The sequence below is a fragment of the Hibiscus syriacus genome, unplaced genomic scaffold, assembly GCF_006381635.1.
Source record: "Hibiscus syriacus cultivar Baekdansim isolate YM2019G1 unplaced genomic scaffold, ASM638163v2 tig00110206_pilon, whole genome shotgun sequence".
Classification (NCBI taxonomy): domain Eukaryota; kingdom Viridiplantae; phylum Streptophyta; class Magnoliopsida; order Malvales; family Malvaceae; genus Hibiscus; species Hibiscus syriacus.
In genome coordinates this window covers 1633486-1652902 of record NW_024062627.1, presented here as the reverse complement: position 1 = coordinate 1652902, position 19417 = coordinate 1633486, and the positions used below count along the sequence as shown (strand labels likewise).

At 38.3% G+C, this 19417-nt stretch overlaps 1 pseudogene; it reads left to right on the top strand.

Annotated features, from left to right (window-relative positions):
• The first annotated feature begins 6442 nt into the window (after positions 1 to 6442).
• On the top strand, positions 6443 to 12808 carry LOC120219263 (annotated as a pseudogene).
• Positions 12809 to 19417: the final 6609 nt, after the last annotated feature.

Sequence of the window (19417 nt, the reverse complement as noted above, 5' to 3'; positions counted from 1 at the left end):
GTTACTTTTTATAAGATATCAGTCAATAAATCGTAAATAAACACGTATCAAAATTTAATTTATCTGCATTGTCAAATGACACCATTCTTCTACCCAACTCTTTTTAAATTTCATAATAAATAATAGAGTAAAATAATATTATATTTAGATCAATTTAAAGAAAAAAAGTGTTTAAATCAATGCACATTAATTTGATAGATCATAATTTAATTTTTAAATCCATTAAAAGAGATAATAATTGATTTTCTTATATAAATTTGATTTGTCGTCTCAATTTTACAGATAAGTGTGAAGAATCATTAATCCTTACGAAGTATTGAAAACTCTTGAAGCAAATTCTCATCTTTTCTTCAATTATCTGCTTCAATTATTTAGAGTTATTATGTACTTGTTGTGGAATTTGGGTTAATTTCCACCAATAACAATTCACCTTTAGAACTATTATCTAGGTGACTAGTGTGAAAATAATTGTACTAAAAATCACCCCAAGGTAGATTCCCAGGAAAGAGGAGGGGTCACAATGGTCCCTCTTAAAACCCACTTTCCTTAGACAGAACTACCAAGACAAGTAATTTTAATAGGACAATAATTGACAACAACTATACCCGACAATAGCTATTAAATAGACATAAAAGAGAACACCAAAATATTTCACTAATAGAGGAAATATTACAAAGAGAGAAAGAATACAAATAGCCTTTAAAATAGAAAAAGGTTTATATTTGTGGGATGATTAACTAAGGAGGAGGAGGGCTTTATTTATAACAAAAGAATTTCCCCTCCTCCTTATACACAACCAATGTGGGACTTTTGCCAAAAACCAACAAATCTCCACTTTGGCAAATTCCACACACATCTCTAAAAAAACAATCTTTTAATTTGTAACAATATTGACCAAATCTAAACAATGTTTAAACTTGACCGCAGTTACCACTTTTGTCAACATATCAGCAGGATTCTCAGTGGTCCGAATCTTCTGGATTATGACTCCACCTTCTTCTAGAATCTCTCGTACAAAGTGATATCGAACATCGATGTGCTTCGTCCTTGCATGGTAAACCTGGTTCTTTGCTAAATGAATAGCACTCTGACTGTCACAGTGCACTTTGATGTGCTTTTGTTCTATTCCCAATTCACCAAGCAACCCTTGAAGCCAAATTGCCTCCTTCACAGCCTCTGTAACTGCCATATACTCTGCCTCTGTAGTAGACAAAGCCACTGTTGACTGTAAGGTGGACTTCCAACTGACTGGTGCCTTTGCAAATGTAAACACATAACCAGTAGTTGATCGACGCTTGTCCAAATCACCTGCATAGTCTGAATCACAATACCCAACTACACACTGACCATCTTGTTTGTCCTGCTGAAAGACCAAACCAACATCTACGGTGTTCAGAATATACCGCATAATCCATTTCACAGCTTGCCAATGCTCCTTTCCAGGATCATGCATATACCTGCTCACAACCCCAATTGCCTGTGAAATATCGGGTCTCGTACACACCATTGCATACATCAAGCTACCAACAGCACTTGCATACGGAACCTTTGACATGTATTCCCGTTCTGCATCATCCTTAGGTGACATGGATGCACCGAGCTTGAAATGAGGAGCAAGAGGTGTACTAACTGGTTTTGACATCTCATTTATGCCAAAACGTTTTAGTACCTTCCTCAGATATTCTTTCTGAGACAAACAAAGCCTCCCCAATTTCTTATCCCTTGATATCTCCATACCTAGAATCTTCTTCGCTTCACCAAGATCCTTCATCTCAAACTCCCTGTTCAATTGAGTCTTTAGTTTCGCAATTTCTGTCTGACTCCTGGAAGCTATCAGCATATCATCAACATAAAGAAGAAGATATATATAGGATCCGTCTTCTAGCTCGCGTAAATACACACAATGATCATAATTGCTTCTTGTGTACTTCTGCCCTATCATAAACTTGTCAAATCGCTTGTACTACTGCCTTGGAGATTGCTTCAATCCGTACAACGATTTTTCTAATTTGCACACCATCTCTTCTTTTTCAGCAACTTTGAATCCATCTGGCTGAGTCATGTAGATTTCCTCATCCAAGTCTCCATGTAAAAATGCAGTTTTTACATCCATCTGAACTAGTTCCAAATCCAACTGCGCTACCAAAGCCAACAAAATTCTGATGGAGGAATGTTTTACAACTGGAGAAAATACTTCATTATAATCAACTCCCTCCGTTTGAGCGTAGCCTTTAGCCACCAATCTTGCTTTGTAGCGGATGTTATTCTTGTCAGGAAATCCATCTTTCTTTGCATATACCCACTTGCACCCAATTGCCTTCTTTCCCTTCGAAAGACTAGCTAGTTTCCACGTCTGATTCTTTTGAAGGGATTGCATTTCTTCATTCATGGCAATCCTCCACTTTTTATGTTCTGAACTTTGAACTGCTTCATTAAAAGTGGCAGGAACGTCATCAATTGCAATTGGTGATGCAAAAGAGACCATATCAGCATAACGACCAGGTTGTCTAATGGTCCTCTTTCCCTTTCTGAGTGCAATTGATTCATGTTGCTGTGGAGGTTCTTGGGTCTGAACCTCTTCTTCATCTGACTCTTCTTCTACCATAGGAGAGTCAACATCATTTTCTTTACTGGTTGGGACAAATTTGCTTCCTTCAAACTCTACCTTTTTGGGAGTTCCATCTGTCTGCTCCAATTTTTCTGAAGTCACCTTTCTCAACATGGTAGATTCATCAAAGGTAACATCCCTGCTGAAGATTATTTTCTTTGTTTCTGGACACCAAAGACGATAGCCTTTCACACCAGAGGTGATCCCCATAAAAATCGCCTTCTTTGCTCTTGGATCCAGCTTTGACTCCTTAACATGGTAGTATGCAGTGGAATCAAACACATGTAAGGAATCATAATCTGTAGCAGGTACTCCAAACCATTTCTCTAATGGTGTTTTACCACCAATAGCAGTCGATGGTAAGCGGTTGACAAGGTGACAAGCATAGACCAAAGCCTCAGCCCAAAATTCTTTGCCTAACCCAGCATTAGACAACATACACCGAACCTTCTCCACTAATGTCCGGTTCATACGCTCTGCCACTCCATTCTGTTGTGGTGTACCTCTGACAGTGAAGTGCCTAACAATACCTTCCTCTTCACAGACTTTTAGAAATGGATCATTTTTGTACTCTCCACCATTGTCTGTACGAAGACGTTTGATTTTTCTGCCTGTTTGAGTCTCCATCATCTTTTTCCATTTAAGGAAAAATCCTAGCACCTCATCCTTTGTCTTCATTGGATACACCCAAACTCTCCGGGAAAAATCATCAACAAATGTGACATAATAGTGTGTTCCTCCCAATGAAGTTGTCTTGGAAGGCCCCCATACATCTGAATGAACATAATCCAAAATACCTTTAGTATCATGGATTGTTGTTCCAAATTTCACCCTCGTCTTCTTCCCTTTGATGCAATGCTCATAAAAAGCTAATTTGCAAGCCCGAGCACCCTTCAATAATCCTTGATCTATCAGTAATTTCAAGGATTTTTCACCAACATGCCCCAAGCGCATATGCCATAACCTGGTTGCTTCTGACTCCTGTTCATCAGTAGAAGCTGCCACTGCTGCTGTCCCAACAATTGTACTACCCAGAAAGTAATACACATTGTTTCTTTTTCGGATTCCCTTCATTATCACCAGTGCACCAGAGATAATCCTCATAATCCCATCTTTTGGCCTCACTTCTAAACCTTTTGACTCTAAGGTTCCCACAGAGATGAGATTTCTCATTAAATCTGGTACAAAATGGACACCTGTTAAGGTTCTGATTGATCCATCCTGATTCCTCAAGCGAATTGAACCAATCCCAAGTGTGTCAAGAGGGGAATTATTTGCTGTGTAGACAATTCCACCTTTTAGTTCTTTAAAATCAAAGAACCATTCTCTATTGGGGGTCATATGGTGGCTACAAGCTGAATATAACAGCCATGAACTGGAACAGCTGGTTGATGGCGTAGCAGCGAATGCGAAATCTGAATCTCCATCATCATACTCGACCACATTTGATTCTGAGACAGCCTTCCCCCTTTCAGGTTTGCCTTTATTCTTTAGCCTGGGACATTCTTTCTTCCAGTGCCCTTTTTCTCGACAAAAGGCACATTCATCTTTGCTCAATCTGGACTTTGACTTCGATCTCCCTCTGTTTCCTTTATTCTGACTCTTCGAACGGCCTCTAACAACAAGAGCTTCTGCTTCGACACTTGTGTTTTCTTGTTTGTCTTTCTTTCTCAATTCATAACTATACAAGGCAACAGTTACTTCACTGAGAGACACATCAACCTTCCCATGAAGTAGAGTAGTTTCAAGATACTCAAACTCATCAGGAAGTGATCCCATCAACATCAGAGCCAGATCTTTGTCTTCAAAAGTCACGTCCATATTCATCAGATCAGTCACCAGCTGATTAAAGCTAGTAATGTGATCATTCATAGTGGTACCTGGTACATAGTTGAAGCGGAACAGTCTCTTTTTCATGTAGAGTTTGTTCTGACCGCTTTTCTTCAAAAATTTCTCCTCCAGTGCCTTCCACAATTTACTTGCAGAAGTTTCCTTAGAAAATGCATACTTCTGCTCTCTAGAAAGACACGATCGAATAGTACCACATGCCATTCTATTGATCCTCTTCCATTCTTTCTCCTCAACATCATCTGGTTTCTCTCCTTCAATAGCAATGTCTAGACCCTGCTGAAATAGGGCATCTAGAACCTCGCTTTGCCACATGCCGAAATGACCGGTGCCATCAAAAATCTCCACTGCAAATCTAACATTTGTCACAACATTTCTTGCCAAAATTGAAGATGAAGAAGCGTCTGCCATTTCTGCTACAAATTCTATTTAATAGCTGCCAATGCAGAATGTCAATTATCCCAAGGAAATTTTTCTGATGTGGAAGATCAGCCTAAGCCGCAACCACAGAGCATACTAAAAATAAACCAAGAGCGCTGATACCAATTGTTGTGGAATTCGGGTTAATTTCCACCAATAACAATTCACCTTTAGAACTATTATCTAGGTGACTAGTGTGAAAACAATTGTACTAAAAATCACCCCAAGGTAGATTCCCAGGAAAGAGGAGGGGTCACAATGGTCCCTCTTAAAACCCACTTTCCTTAGACAGAACTACCAAGACAAGTAATTTTAATAGGACAATAATTGACAACAACTATACCCGACAATAGCTATTAAATAGACATAAAAGAGAACACCAAAATATTTCACTAATAGAGGGAATATTACAAAGAGAGAAAGAATACAAATAGCCTTTAAAATAGAAAAATGTTTATATTTGTGGGATGATTAACTAAGGAGGAGGAGGGCTTTATTTATAACAAAAGAATTTCCCCTCCTCCTTATACACAACCAATGTGGGACTTTTGCCAAAAACCAACAGTACTAAGATTGTCATTAATGTTCTTATTTTATTAAAAAAATCTATTTTTTAAATGATTTTTTTGTTTAAATTTTCAACTGCAAATTAGTTTATTTTTTTCTCCTCTTTTTAAATTTCCTAACATATTAACAATAAATTGCAATGCCCTAACTTTTTAGGGAAATACTCTTGCAAATATATACATTTTGGGTTTGCTTTTTAACAATTACAACTTTATTTTTGTAATATAAGATTTTTCATCTGATTTCTATTAGATATTTTTCCTTTTCGTTTTCCCCTATTCTTTAGAGTCTTAGTTTGTTAATTATTATTCACTCATCCATATCCAATATCATCTCTACTAAATCCATTTTTTTTTCAAAATTTGATATTTAAAAGATAATATAATAGTAGTAAAAAAAAGTAAATTTATGATGGAATCAATGTAATCTGTTTTAAGTAATAAGTGACTCCAATCTACTTATCTTTCAACAGTTTTTAAATAAAAATTCAATTAAAATGTTTCTCTGATATTTGTTGTAAAGGAATAAAAAAATTATTAAATTTTTTATATAATATTTTAAGTATTTAATTTGTATTTTCTATTGATAATATATTTTTATTTCCTAAAATTTTATAAATTTATATCATACTATAAAATCATGTGTTCGTCCTTGCGTAAACATTTATATTGATTGATATAATATGTTTGGGTCAAGTTGCTGCAACTAAGAAACTCTAAATATTTGTAAATTATCCTTTTGCCAAACTAAATCCCTTCTCTTTCTCTCATCTTTTACACGTTTTAGCTTCGTTGCATGCTTGTTGACATGTATTGGGTGAGTGAATTTCGGTTTCTTTTTTTATATAGAACCAGCAATTCGATCTCGGGCATCACATGTCTTCCTTTAAGGTTTAATTTTAGTACACATTTAAATAAATTGAAGGAAACCCTTTTATCTGCTTGCTATACATTAAAAACATCAAAATTCCATACTTGGATTTCTTCAAATTCTTGTCAGCCGACAAAATCTTCAGGTTTTTTGGCTGTTTTTTAATAAAAATCATTGTCGTTAGTTTTTTTTTTTTGAGGTTATTATCAAATATGTTCACCGAAGAAGAGTTGAAAGACATGGAAGGATTGAAAAGAGTCGGATTTCATTGAGGTCAAGTGTGGGTGCACCAGCAAGAAATATGGTGATACCATTGGGAAGCTTAGGGTTTTCACCAATGGCCAATTTTTGATATCTTGTGAATGCACTCCAGTTTGTGATGAAGGTAATTCATTGTTTCATTTTCTAAAGTGTTTCGTCGTTAGAAAATAATACTGTTGCAAAACAAAAACGTTAGTATTAACTAGTAGGTAATAATGAAATAATAGAAGAAATATAACGAATTATAGGTGTTTGGGTACTTGAGAGAATGTAGAATTGATCATTCATTTGTTTCACTTAATTTTGTTTATGAATTTGATGAACTTCAATTACACCTCATATACATGAAACTGATAATTGATTTTAACAATGTTAAATCAAATTTCTTCATTTGTTTTAACTGTATGCATTTAAGAGGTTACTATTAACATTCTGTTGTGGTTTGCCCCCTAAGTTCATCAATTTTGGAGCTGAACTTGCATTAATTCAATTGGTTCTGAGATCCACTTCTTTGGTTGACATGTTTTACGGTGAATTCTTGAAAACCATAGATATTGACGCCTTATGATTTCGAGAAACATTCTGGGAAGGAAGGAACCAGGAAATGGAAGAATCACATTTGGATGAACGGCAAGAAAGTTCCAATATGGAGGACTGTTCTTCTGAAATACTACAAGCGTGCATCTAACGGAGCCAACGAGCTTGCGAGCTAAGCGCCTTTTCCATCGCGACGAGTTCATTTGTTGCACGAACTGCAAGAAAGAACACAGGTTTCGACTCCGGACAGATGAGGAATGCCGTACGTACCATGATGCTTTGAATGCAAAAAAGTGGAGGTGTGCTAACTGGCCATATGAAAAGTAAGTTCTCAACATCGCTTATTTGGTTTTTGAATTCGATGAAGTCCCTAACATGTAGCTTTGCAATTGTTGGTTTAATGTTTGTTTTTCAGAATCACCTGCAAAGCTGATGAAGAATGAGCAAGCAGGAAGAGTTGCAGGGGCTGCCCTCGATCTCCTACTTGCAAAGGTTGCACTACTTGTTTCTGTTTCGGGTGCCTCAAGTGCCGATTTCTCGATTGCAAGTGTCGCATGGGAAATAAACCGAGTACGAGTAATTTCCCTATAACCAGATTAGTGAGAATGCGAAATAAAAGCGGAAAAATAATACCCGAAATTGATAACGGAGTTCAGCCAATTATGCCTACGTCTCCGGACTGCTGCAGATCTTTTACTAAGAGAGAAAATTTACAGGTATTTACAAAACACTCACTACTCACAAAAAAGCTCTCTAGTATTGGGAGAAAGAAATGATTTGGGATTTTGGGATGGTTTTGAAGCTAAATGAGCTAGGGTATTTATAGTTGAAGCTTAGGGACTAATCTTTGAAAATACCCTAAAGTGCAATGACTAAATGTGTGATTTAACCATTGTGAAAAATCAACAATATCAGCCCCCTTTTGACTTCCCCATTTTCGGTGCCTACATTTGAAAATTAAGCCACCCATTAGCCAAAAAAATCAAAAAAGAACACCCCCTTTTTTACTTCCCCCCATTTCGGTGTCTAACTTCAACAATCTCTCACTTGAAGACTGATTTGAATCTGTCTTCACACCTCTGATCAATGCAACAGTTTCTCTAGTCTTGTTACTCTAGCATGCCAACTGAAGTTGAACACAAATTCAGTTTTTCCGTGGTCACCGTCTTTGTCAACATGTCTGCCGGATTTTGGGCTCCACTAATCTTTTCAAGTTTCAAAATCTCATCTTTCAGAAGAGACCGAATAAAATGATATCGTAATTGTATGTGCTTCGTCCTGGAATGAAAAGACGGATTCTTTGCTAGATGGATAGCACTTTGACTATCACAATACAAGACATTATTTTCTTGTTTCTTGCCTAACTCTTCCAAGAAACTTTGGAGCCAAACCATCTCCTTGCTGGCTTCCGTAACAACAACATATTCTGCTTCAGTTGTGGAGAGAGCAGCTATCTTCTGTAGTTGAGAAACCCAACTCATTGCAGTTCCTCCTATAGTATAGACATACCCTGTAGTACTTCTTCTGATGTCGACATTTCCGGCTAAGTCAACATCTACATAGCCTGTTAGTATCTTATCTCCACCTTTGAAACAAAGTGATTTGTTTGTGGTACCCCGCAGATATCTGAGGATCCATTTGACTGCTTCCCAGTGTACCTTGCCTGGATTATTCATGTACCTACTAACAGCTCCCACTGCTTGAGCAATATCTGGTCTGGTATAAACCATAACATACATCAGACTTCCAATTGCTAAGGCATACGACACCTTCACCATGTGTGCACGTTCTTCCTCTGTCTTTGGTGACTGTTCTTTAGAGAGTATAAAATGAACACCTAAAGGTGTACTTACTGGTTTATTATCTTACATGTTGAACCTGGAAAGTACTTTGTTGATGTACTCAGCCTGTGATAACATCAAAGTCCTCGACTTTGTGTCTCTCTTGATCCTCATCCCAAGAATCTGCTTTGCAGCGCCCAGATCTTTCATTGCAAATTGCTTCGACAATTTTTGCTTCAAGTGTATAATCTATTGCATGTCTGAGCCTGCAACGAGCATGTCATCAACGTACAATAATAAAATAATGAAGTTATTGTCGAACCTCTTGATGTAACAACAATGATCTGCTTGGCATCTGGTAAAACCACTGCTACTCATGAAACTATCGAACTTCTTGTACCACTGTCTAGGAGCTTGTTTTAAACCATACAAGCTCTTCTTCAACCTGCATACTAGGTTTTTCTTGCCTGTCTGTATGAAGCCTTCTGGCTGCCTCATATAGATTTCTTCCTCCAAATCACCATGAAGGAAAGTTGTCTTTACATCTAACTGCTCAAGATGTAAATTCTCTGCAACTACAATTTTCAACACCAATCTGATTATAGACAATTTTACGACTGAAGAGAAAATTTCATTATAGTCAATACCTTCTTTTTGCTGAAAACCTTTGACAACCAATCTTGCTTTGTAGCGTTTGCTCTCATCGTGCTCTTCTTTGATCCTGTAAATCCACTTGTTATGGAGCGCTTTTTTACCTGGTGGTAATTCATCTAATTCCCACGTCTGATTTGACATAAGCGAGTCCATATCATCTTTCATGGAAGACTCCCACTTGACTGAATCCTCCACCTGCATTGCTTCATCATAGCACTCTGGTTCACCATTGTCAGTCAACAACAAGTAGTGCAAAGAAGGCGAATAACGCTGGGTTGGTTTAGGAATTCTGGAGGAGCGTCTCAGTTCTGGTGTGCCTGGTTCTTCTTGAACTGTTTCAGGACTGATTTGAACATCATTTCCAGAAATCTCCTCGAACTCAGCAAATTCTTTTGTTTCAGCTTTGGTATTGGAGCTACTTGATTCTATGGTTGATCTGTCTTTGTACATCACATTCTCATTGAAAATGGCATCTTTGCTTCTGATGATCTTCCGATTTTCATAGTCCCAAAATCGGTAACCGAACTCATCACCACCATAACCAACAAAGACACATTTGTTTGACTTAGTATCAAGTTTACTTCTTTCAGTAGAGTTTATGTGTATATAAGAAATACAACCAAACACTCTTAAGTGTGAAAGGTTTATTTCTTTTCTGCTCAAAGCTTCCTCTGGTATTCCACCATCCAAAGGAACTGAGGGCCCACGGTTGATTAGGTAAGCTGCAGTGTTGATAGCTTCAGCCCATAGAAATTTGGGCAATCCGGCATGTATCCTCATACTTCTGGAACGTTCATTCAGAGTTTTGTTCATGCGCTCTGCTACGCCATTCTGCTGCGGTGTCATGGGAACTGTTGTCTCTATCTTGATCCCATTGTTTGCGCAGAAATCTCTGAATCTACTGTTTCTGTACTCTCCTCCATTGTCAGACCTCAACCGCTTGACTTTCAAACCAGTCTCATTTTCCACCATGACCTTCCATTTTCTGAATATATCAAAGACTTCTGATTTATTCTTCAGAAAATAAACCCACACCTTCCTTGTAGAATCATCGATGAAGGTGACAAAAATATAGTGAGCCTGCAAGAGATGGAACTGGAGATGGTCCCCATACATCAATATGAACCAACTCTAACTTTTCTGCCTTGGGTGTCTTGCCAATCTTTGCAAAACTGACTTTTTTTTGTTTGCCAAAGATGCAATCCTCGCATAGTCCGACATCTACATTCTTTAGATCTAGCAGTTTCCCTTTTGACAAAAGTGTCTTCATCCCTTTCTCGCTCATATGGCCAAGCCTTTGGTGCCATAGGTTTGATTTCCCATCAGCATCTGCTGCATCAATGATATTCTCTAAATTTGAGGTTACATAGAGAGTACCAGTCTTCTTACCACGAGCAATGACGAGTGCTCCTTTGGTAATCTTCCATTCACAGCCTGAAAAAGTTATGCTATATCCTTCTCCATCAAGTTGTCTTACAGAAATCAAATTTCTTTTGAGGCCATAAATATGTCTCACTCCTTTCAGCGTCCAGGTGGTCTGGTTTGGCAGCTTTAATCGGATGTCTCCTTTTCCGACGATCTTCAAGGTTTCATCATCAGCTAGATGAACCTTCCCAAAATCACCACTGACATAGTTTTCCATGATTTCTCGGCATGGGGTGGAGTTGAAAGATGCCCCTGAATCCAAGATCCATGATTCAATCGGACTGTTGACGCTTAGAATCATGGCATCACATGTCTCCTCTGTCATGTTGGCAGATTCCTGTATGCCAGTATCTTTCTTCAGTGCTCGACAATCTCTTTTAAAGTGACCATTCTTACCACAATTATAACAGGTAAAATCTTTCTTTCTCGTTCTTGATTTTCCCCTTCTGGATTTCGATCTGCCACGATTTGAATTCTTTTATGAAGTTCTCCCTCTAGACTCCGTGTGCAAGGATGAGGAGGTTGATGCTTCACCCGATTCTCTCCGTCGAATTTCTTCACTCAATACCAGATCCCGAACATCGTCGAATTTTAATTTGTTGTTTCCCGACGAGTTGCTGACTGCTGTAACAATAGCATTCCAATTGTCTGGTAGAGATGATAAGAGAATTAAAACTCGAACTTCATCATCGAATTCAATTTTCACTGATCTCAACTGGGTTGTGATTGTGATGAGTTCATTTAGGTGTTGAGCCACTGATGCCCCTTCCGCCATCCGCAAATTGAATAATCGCCTCATCAAATGAACTTTGTTTGAGGCCGATGGCTTCTCATACATACTGGAGAGAGCCGCCATAAGACCCGTCGTGGTCTTTTCCTTTGCTATGTTGAAAGCAACATTGCGGGATAACGTTAGACGGATAACTCCGAGGGCTTGTCTGTCGAGAAGAGCCCAGTCTTCATTCTTCATGCCATATGGTTGCTTTCCTGAGAGAGATTGATATAGATTTTTCCGGTACAGAAAATCTTCAATCTGCATCTTCCAGAAGCCAAAGTCCGCACCATCGAACTTTTCAATTTTCACATTCCCTTCGTCTGCAGCCATCGCTCCCACTCGAATCTGGCTTCTTTGGATCGTTTTCTGACAATTCTTGCAAACTATCATGTATTAGAACACCTCTGTCGACAAATTCGTATCACCGACAAAAATATTTACTATTCACGAAATTCACTACTCATGTGAATAGTAATGAATAGTAACCTTACAAAAAATTGATAAATTTCACAACCAAAAGCTCTGATTACCAGTTGTTGGGGAAATAAACCGAGTACGAGTAATTTCCCTATAACCAGATTAGTGAGAATGCGAAATAAAAGCGGAAAAATATTACCCGAAATTGATAACGGAGTTCAGCCAATTGTGCCTACGTCTCTGGACTGCTGCAGATCTTTTACTAAGAGAGAAAATTTACAGGTGTTTACAAAACACTCACTACTCACAAGAAAGCTCTCTAGTATTGGGAGAAAGAAATGATTTGGGATTTTGGGATGATTTTGAAGCTAAATGAGCTAGGGTATTTATAGTTGAAGCTTAGGGACTAATCTTTGAAAATACCCTAAAGTGCAATGATTAAATGTGTGATTTAACCATTGCCAAAAAATTAACAATATCAACCCCTTTTGACTTCCCCATTTTCGGTGCCTACATTTGAAAATTAAGCCACCCATTAGCCAAAAAAATCAAAAAAGAACAACATTTTTTTGACTTCCCCCCATTTCGTGCCTAACTTCAACATGTCGCACTTGCGTCGATTTCGTCCAAAATACCGGGCCTTGAGGCTATAGCAAAGGCACTGAGGATCGATCCTTTCTATGCTTCATTGTTCTATCATTTTCCCGACTGGAAACTGTTCCAATGTTAGTAGGATTGTGAAGTCCATGCTTTTCTTTAGAATAATTCTTAGCTGAAAACCGGAGACTAACTAAGAATGGCGCCTTCAATCCGCCATAAGTTTACCAACTTCTTAATGAACTAGTTTTCTTTACTTCATATTGTTATAAGTTTGATTTTAAATCTTTTTGCTCAGGTTCCATATGAGATCGGAGATTTAATCAGGATGTATATTTACATTAATTAAAATTGATTGATAGGTGATGGGATAATTAATAAAATTGACATAATAACAAATTTAACTTACGACTCTTATATTTCATTTTAATTTGATCTCAATTTTTAAAGTTAACTCTTAATATTTTTTTAATTATTAATATTTGATTTATTGATCAATCAATATGAATCGAATTTTATAGAGACCCATTACAGGACAGTTCTTCTAATCCGGTATCTATTTATTCTCTTCTCTACCATCTTCCCCTCGATTGCTACATGTCAAACCTTTTCAATTACCCTTAGGGTGCGTTTGGTTCACGGAATGTAAGATTACCAGTGGGAATAAAAGATTACCAGGGAATAGGATTACTGGGAATGTTGTATTTTGTGTTTGGTTGGTTTAGCAGGAATGTAAGATTACTGTGTTTGGTTAAAGGAATAAAAGATTATTGGAATGTATATTTGACCAAATTGTCCTTATTATATATTTGTATAATATTACAAGTTGTAAAATATTTATATATTTTCTTCAAAAAATTAAATTAATAATATTTATATAATTTTTTTACAAAATTAAAAATATAAAAAAAATGTTTAATGAAAGGGTAAAATTTTATTTTAACCCCTGAACTTCATAAAAAATTTTAATTATAGATTTTTTTTTGTAAATCTAAAATAATTTAAGGATAAATTTGTAATTTAACCTTCGTAGAATTTTTATTATTCAATGACAGAATAATGATATTTTGAAAAAAAATAAAAATTTAAGGGCATTTTAGTCCAAAACGCCGGTAATGTTACAATACCTAAGGGAAGGGAGGTAATGACATTCCCGGTAATATACCCCAAAAAATCCACTATTGGTAATAAAACATTACCGGGAATGACATTACCGGCCAAACCAAACGGGGGAATGTGGATTCCATTCCCGGGGGAATCTCACATTCCCCCATCCAAACGCCCCCTTAGAAATTTCCTTTTGAGCTTTCATATTTTATCCCTTCATCTTCTTTTTCACGTCTCTTTTCCTTCAATTTTTTCCCTTCAACTCATCAAAATAAGAGGCGGGGCTAGACATGATCAATATGCGCGATGAAATAGGGCCCCGAAATAGTAAAGGCTCCAAAAAGTTCACAATGAGGTTATTGGTATTACCGTAGATGATTAAACTATCAAAAATGAGCCCAAAAAGCTTTGTTCGAAGGAAGATATGAGAAATACCAATAATTGTATTGTGCTACAACTGTAAAGCTTATCTCATTTTTTTTTGTCTAACTCACTTTACGGAAAATGGCATCTTTTTAAGAATTTGCACAGGACCTCCAACGTTCTAGTCCCGACCCTAATCAAAGTAGAACCCCGACTATGTTTGCAAGTACGGCAACAAGCCAACAAATCACATTAAAAAGACAATAAAAATTAAGGATAAACTACATACCACTAAACTTTATCGGTTAACTCGTTTATATCATTAAACTTTTAATTTCTCAAATTATAATATCGAACTTTGGTTTTATATTCAATTATATTACTTTGTCGTTAAATTATAATATCAAACATTGATTTTATATTCAATTATATTAGTTTGTCATTAAGTTTTTAACGACACAATGACATTTTTCTAAAACTCCATCGATGGAAATTTATCTTCAACCAATCTTAACAAGAAGTATTTTAAAATCAGTTTCTTCTTTTCTAGAATAAAATAGAGTCAAGAATATAATGACATAATGATAACCCTACCTATTCTCAAGGTGTATGAAACTTGAACTTCCGGAGTAATGCTATTCCATGCAAGCATAACGATAAGCAATAAGCAAGAAGATGACCCTTTATTATTGGATCGTACCATCCTTTAAATCTCAGTGTATACATAAATTTATTATCCAGATAAGAAAACAATAATGATAACAATAACAACAATCCTAACAGCAATTCCCCGTTACGAGTTGGATTGCTCCACTGAAGTGAATAAAATCATGATTCTGAATTCAAACAATTAGCCTGCTGCTATAAATATTGCACTTTTTTTTTATTTTCTTTTTCAAAGAAGGGAATATTAGGTATAATGGCAATCACCTCTAAATGATCCAACAACAATACCAAACCATGAAAGCACGGGAAAATTTTAGAATTTTTTTTAAAAGGAAATTCAATTAATGAATTTTGAGTAATTCGGTTCAGTCGGTTAATCGAACCGACCGATTGAACACCCCTAGAATCCAGTGTTCAATTTCAAGGCTACTCAAAGTCATCTTCAACGAACCGACAACTACTAGATGAGAAATCTCCCACAGGGCTAGCAGAGTTGTGCGGACCAACCCAGGAGACTGCAGCACCAGCTCTAGCTCTTGCGGTTCAAGTATATGTTCTGCTTCACGATAAACTATCTCCTGATGCTCGGAGTATGATGAGAAACTATTTTTATGTAATTATAAGGTAGCATCTGTTTGAAAGACTCCTAATCATTTGACACTAAACACTCAGATATCACTGCAAACGAATACTTGAACCCGGTACCCCTAAGGATAACAATCATCCCTTAACCACTAAGATTGTTTGGTTGGTGTCAAACTAAGAGTCTTTTAGTTTCATTTTGGGGATATTTTCGGGAAAACTTATTAAGTTTCTCAACAATTACAGAGAAACAAGACAACCAATGCAGTGTATGACTAAAACTCACCTAGTTTCAATGGTCATCTATAGACTATCGTCATGTATACTTCATCTTTGAACTTGTAGATGATATGCTTACTGAGATTGAGGCTCGTTTAGATTTTGAGGATGAGATGCCACTACTCGATGTCAGCCTAATTATGAATAGAATCCACACCATTGCTCAGGATGTGGAGCATACATTGGAGACTGCCAATTATGACAAACTTCTGCAATCAGGATTGCAGGTATAATCTCTTAGCACTCAATATCTTTGAATGTGAATGGAGTGAAAATTTTATGTTAGTGAGTTCAATTGCAGAAAGCGTTTTCTTGTTTAGAATTCACATTTTTACTCCCCAAACATATCATGAAAGTAATAGAGCAGTTCCCAACTTTTGATCGTTCAGTTGGATTATTTTATCTACCGGTCATTACGGTTCTTTGGTTGTAAGATACTTAGAGATTTTGGCCTTTACATGCTTGTAGAAAGGCTGTGCATGTTATATGTAAGGTTAGTTATCAATGATGCAGTTGCGTCCATTTCCAAAATCTTGCAGACAACTGTTGGGCGTCCATTTCCACAATAAGCCGCAAACTCAACTCAATGCCGCCCCAAATCATGGAACCGAGACGACCCTTCCTGTCGATCCATTTTTGAGACTCTGACAACACCATGTTTAGATTGTTTGGACTATCTGGTGATGAAGTTAACACGAGAATGTTTACCATATTGCATGGGAGGTTGAACAATGTATCTTATCTGGTTCCTCAATAGGTTGGACGTTAGACACTGGTTACATTTAGTCATAGCTTTTGTAACAGTCGGAACTCAGAATGTCTCAGCCAATACCTCTGATGCAGGGGGATCTGAGACAGATGATGCTGAGCTGTCAGATTGCACGTTGATGGCGCTGAGATACCATGAGTTGGCAGATCAGCGCAAAGGCGGGAATTGATTGTGACATGTTCCTTATTGGGGTCGTTTTGAGTATGTTTCAGTCTTTTGGCCATAACTTTGGCTACAGGTGTCAGAATCGCGCATAAGACCCCAATCCGGAAAGCTCTTTTCGACGCGCACGCTCTCCACATTGAGCTACGCTCCATGTGGCCTTTTTTTCAACCTCAAATTCTGCCGTTTTCCCTCGAATCACTAGATTTAGTTATTTTTTACTATTTATGGTAATATTTCGATTGTTAATTAGGAAGTCAATTTAAATCCGATTTAGACGGATTTTTGGGAGATTGCTTATTTTATTTCGAATTTCAATTAGAGTGATTTTCGGGATTTGCTATTTTTGGCAAAATTCGAATAAATACGATTTTTGCTATTTTGGCAAAATTCGAATAAAGACGATTTTTTTAGCTATAACAGTCCGGCTTGTGGACTGCTTTTGACAGTTATTGATTTTATAATATTTTATTAAACCCTAGAGACTTTTTTTTTCTTGGTTTTTGGGCGAATTTTCTCTTGTGAATCGTCTGTCGGAGCTAGCCTACAGGATAATCACTATGTCTGGCGTCAGTTGGTATCAGAGCTTCAACATCTTCTTGGGAAATTTCACCAGTTTCAATGGCTGGAGGTCGTGGTCGTGGTCGTCGTGAGCAGGTTCGAATGAGGAAGCCCAACGCGTGATCGCAGCGTTCAGGATGTGATGATTGCGGATTTGCAGAGGCAAGTCGCAGAATTAACCCAGCGCCTAGCGGCGCAGGATTTAGAGGATCGTGAGGCCTCTGATCACGATACAAATTCCACTTTCGAAAAAACCCATATCACAATCGCGCAGGGATTCCGGGGCGCAGGATTCCGGGAGCACCGTGGTCGGGAGGAGCGTCATGGAGACCTCGGTTTTCGGGTCGATCTCCCTGAGTTTTCTGGTACATTACAGGCCGAGGGATTCGTGGATTGGATTAATGAAGTGGAGCGTATTTTTGAATATAAGGAAGTCCCGATCGTGTGAAAGTGAAACTGATCGCCATCAAACTCAAGGGCAGAGCATCTGCGTGGTGGGAACAGTTACGACGTTCACGAGAAGACAGGGCAAAGCCAAGATCACTGATTGGGAGAAGATGAAAAAGAAGATGAAGGGCCACTTCCTTCCCTTCGGCTACACGCAAACCTTATTTCAGCGACTTCATGCGTTGAGGCAGGCGCGCGATCAGTCGATGATTACACGGAGGAGTTTTACCAATTGGTCGCCCGGAACGATTATCTGAGACGGAGGAGCAGATGGTGGCGCGATATTTGGGGGGTTTACGCCACCCTTGCAAGATGTCCTCAGCCTTCATTCATTGTGGAGTGTTTCGGAAGCATACCAGCGTGCACTTGCTGTTGAAAAACAGCAAAACAGGAGACCAGTGATCAGGAGCGATCACAACAGTCGACCAGTTCGCCCTCAAGAGTCCGTCCTGCTCAGCAGCCACCGCAGGGTAATTCTAACCCTACTATTAGATGTTTTCGTTGTGGTGAACAAGGGCATAGGGCGACTGATTGCAGGAAGCCTGCTAGTCAAAAGGGCAAAAATTTGTTGATTGAGGAAAACGTGGAAGACGAGAATGAGGAGATTGGCGAACCCGTGTATGACGATGATGAGACTGATGATGTGCTGTATGGAGATGGTCATGAGACTCTGGTCGTTCGCAAGAGTCTACTTACCCCCAAGGGCGATTCAGGGGACGATTGGTTGAGAACCAATATTTTCCACACGACTTGCACAGTTGCAGATAAGTCTGCAAAATGATCATTGACAGCGGCAGTTGTGAGAATGTAGTGAGGAGGTTGTCCAGAAATTGCAGTTGAAGACGGACCGTCATCCTAAGCCATACAAGTTGTCATGGCTAAATAAAGACAGTGAGGTAACAGTTGATAGGCGATGCCTGGTGTCTTTTTCAATTGGTAGAAATATTTTGATAATGCCTGGTGTGATGTTGTGTCTATGGATGCGTGTCATATATTGTTGGGTCGACCTTGGCAGTATGATCGCAGTGTCATTCATGATGGACGGAAGAATACATATTCCCTTAGCATCAAGGGAAAAAGATTGTGTTGGCACCCCGGCGGGAAGGACTTACTCCTACCCCAGTAACCATAATACTAATCTGCTTTCTATGTCCAGGTTTTTAGATGAGATTGAGCATGGCGACGTGGTCTATGCCTTGCTACCTTGCGAGAACAATGCAGTAGACGTGGATACAGATTACCAGTAGAGGTGCAGCGGTTGCTAGCAGAATTCTCTAACTTGATGCCAGAGGATCTTCCTCCTGGACTACACCTATGAGGGATATTCAGCATCAAATTGACCTTGTTCCTGGGCAAGTTTGCCAAATCGACCAGCATATCGCCTCAGTCCCAAGGAGGCCGAAGAGTTGCAGCGACAGGTGGAAGAGTTGTTGGAGAGGGGCTATATCCGAGAGAGTATGAGCCCATGTGCAGTCCCTGCTCTGTTAGTGCCAAAGAAAGATGGTTCTTGGCGTATGTGTGTTGACAGCCGAGCGATCAACAGAATTACAGTGAAGTACCGGTTTCCAATTCCCCGTCTAGATGATATGTTGGATCAACTATCTGGTTTCTAAGATCTTCTCAAAAATTGACCTTAAGAGCGGCTACCACCAAATCAGAATAAGGCCTGGAGATGAGTGGAAGACGGCGTTTAAAACGCCACAAGGGTTGTATGAGTGGAT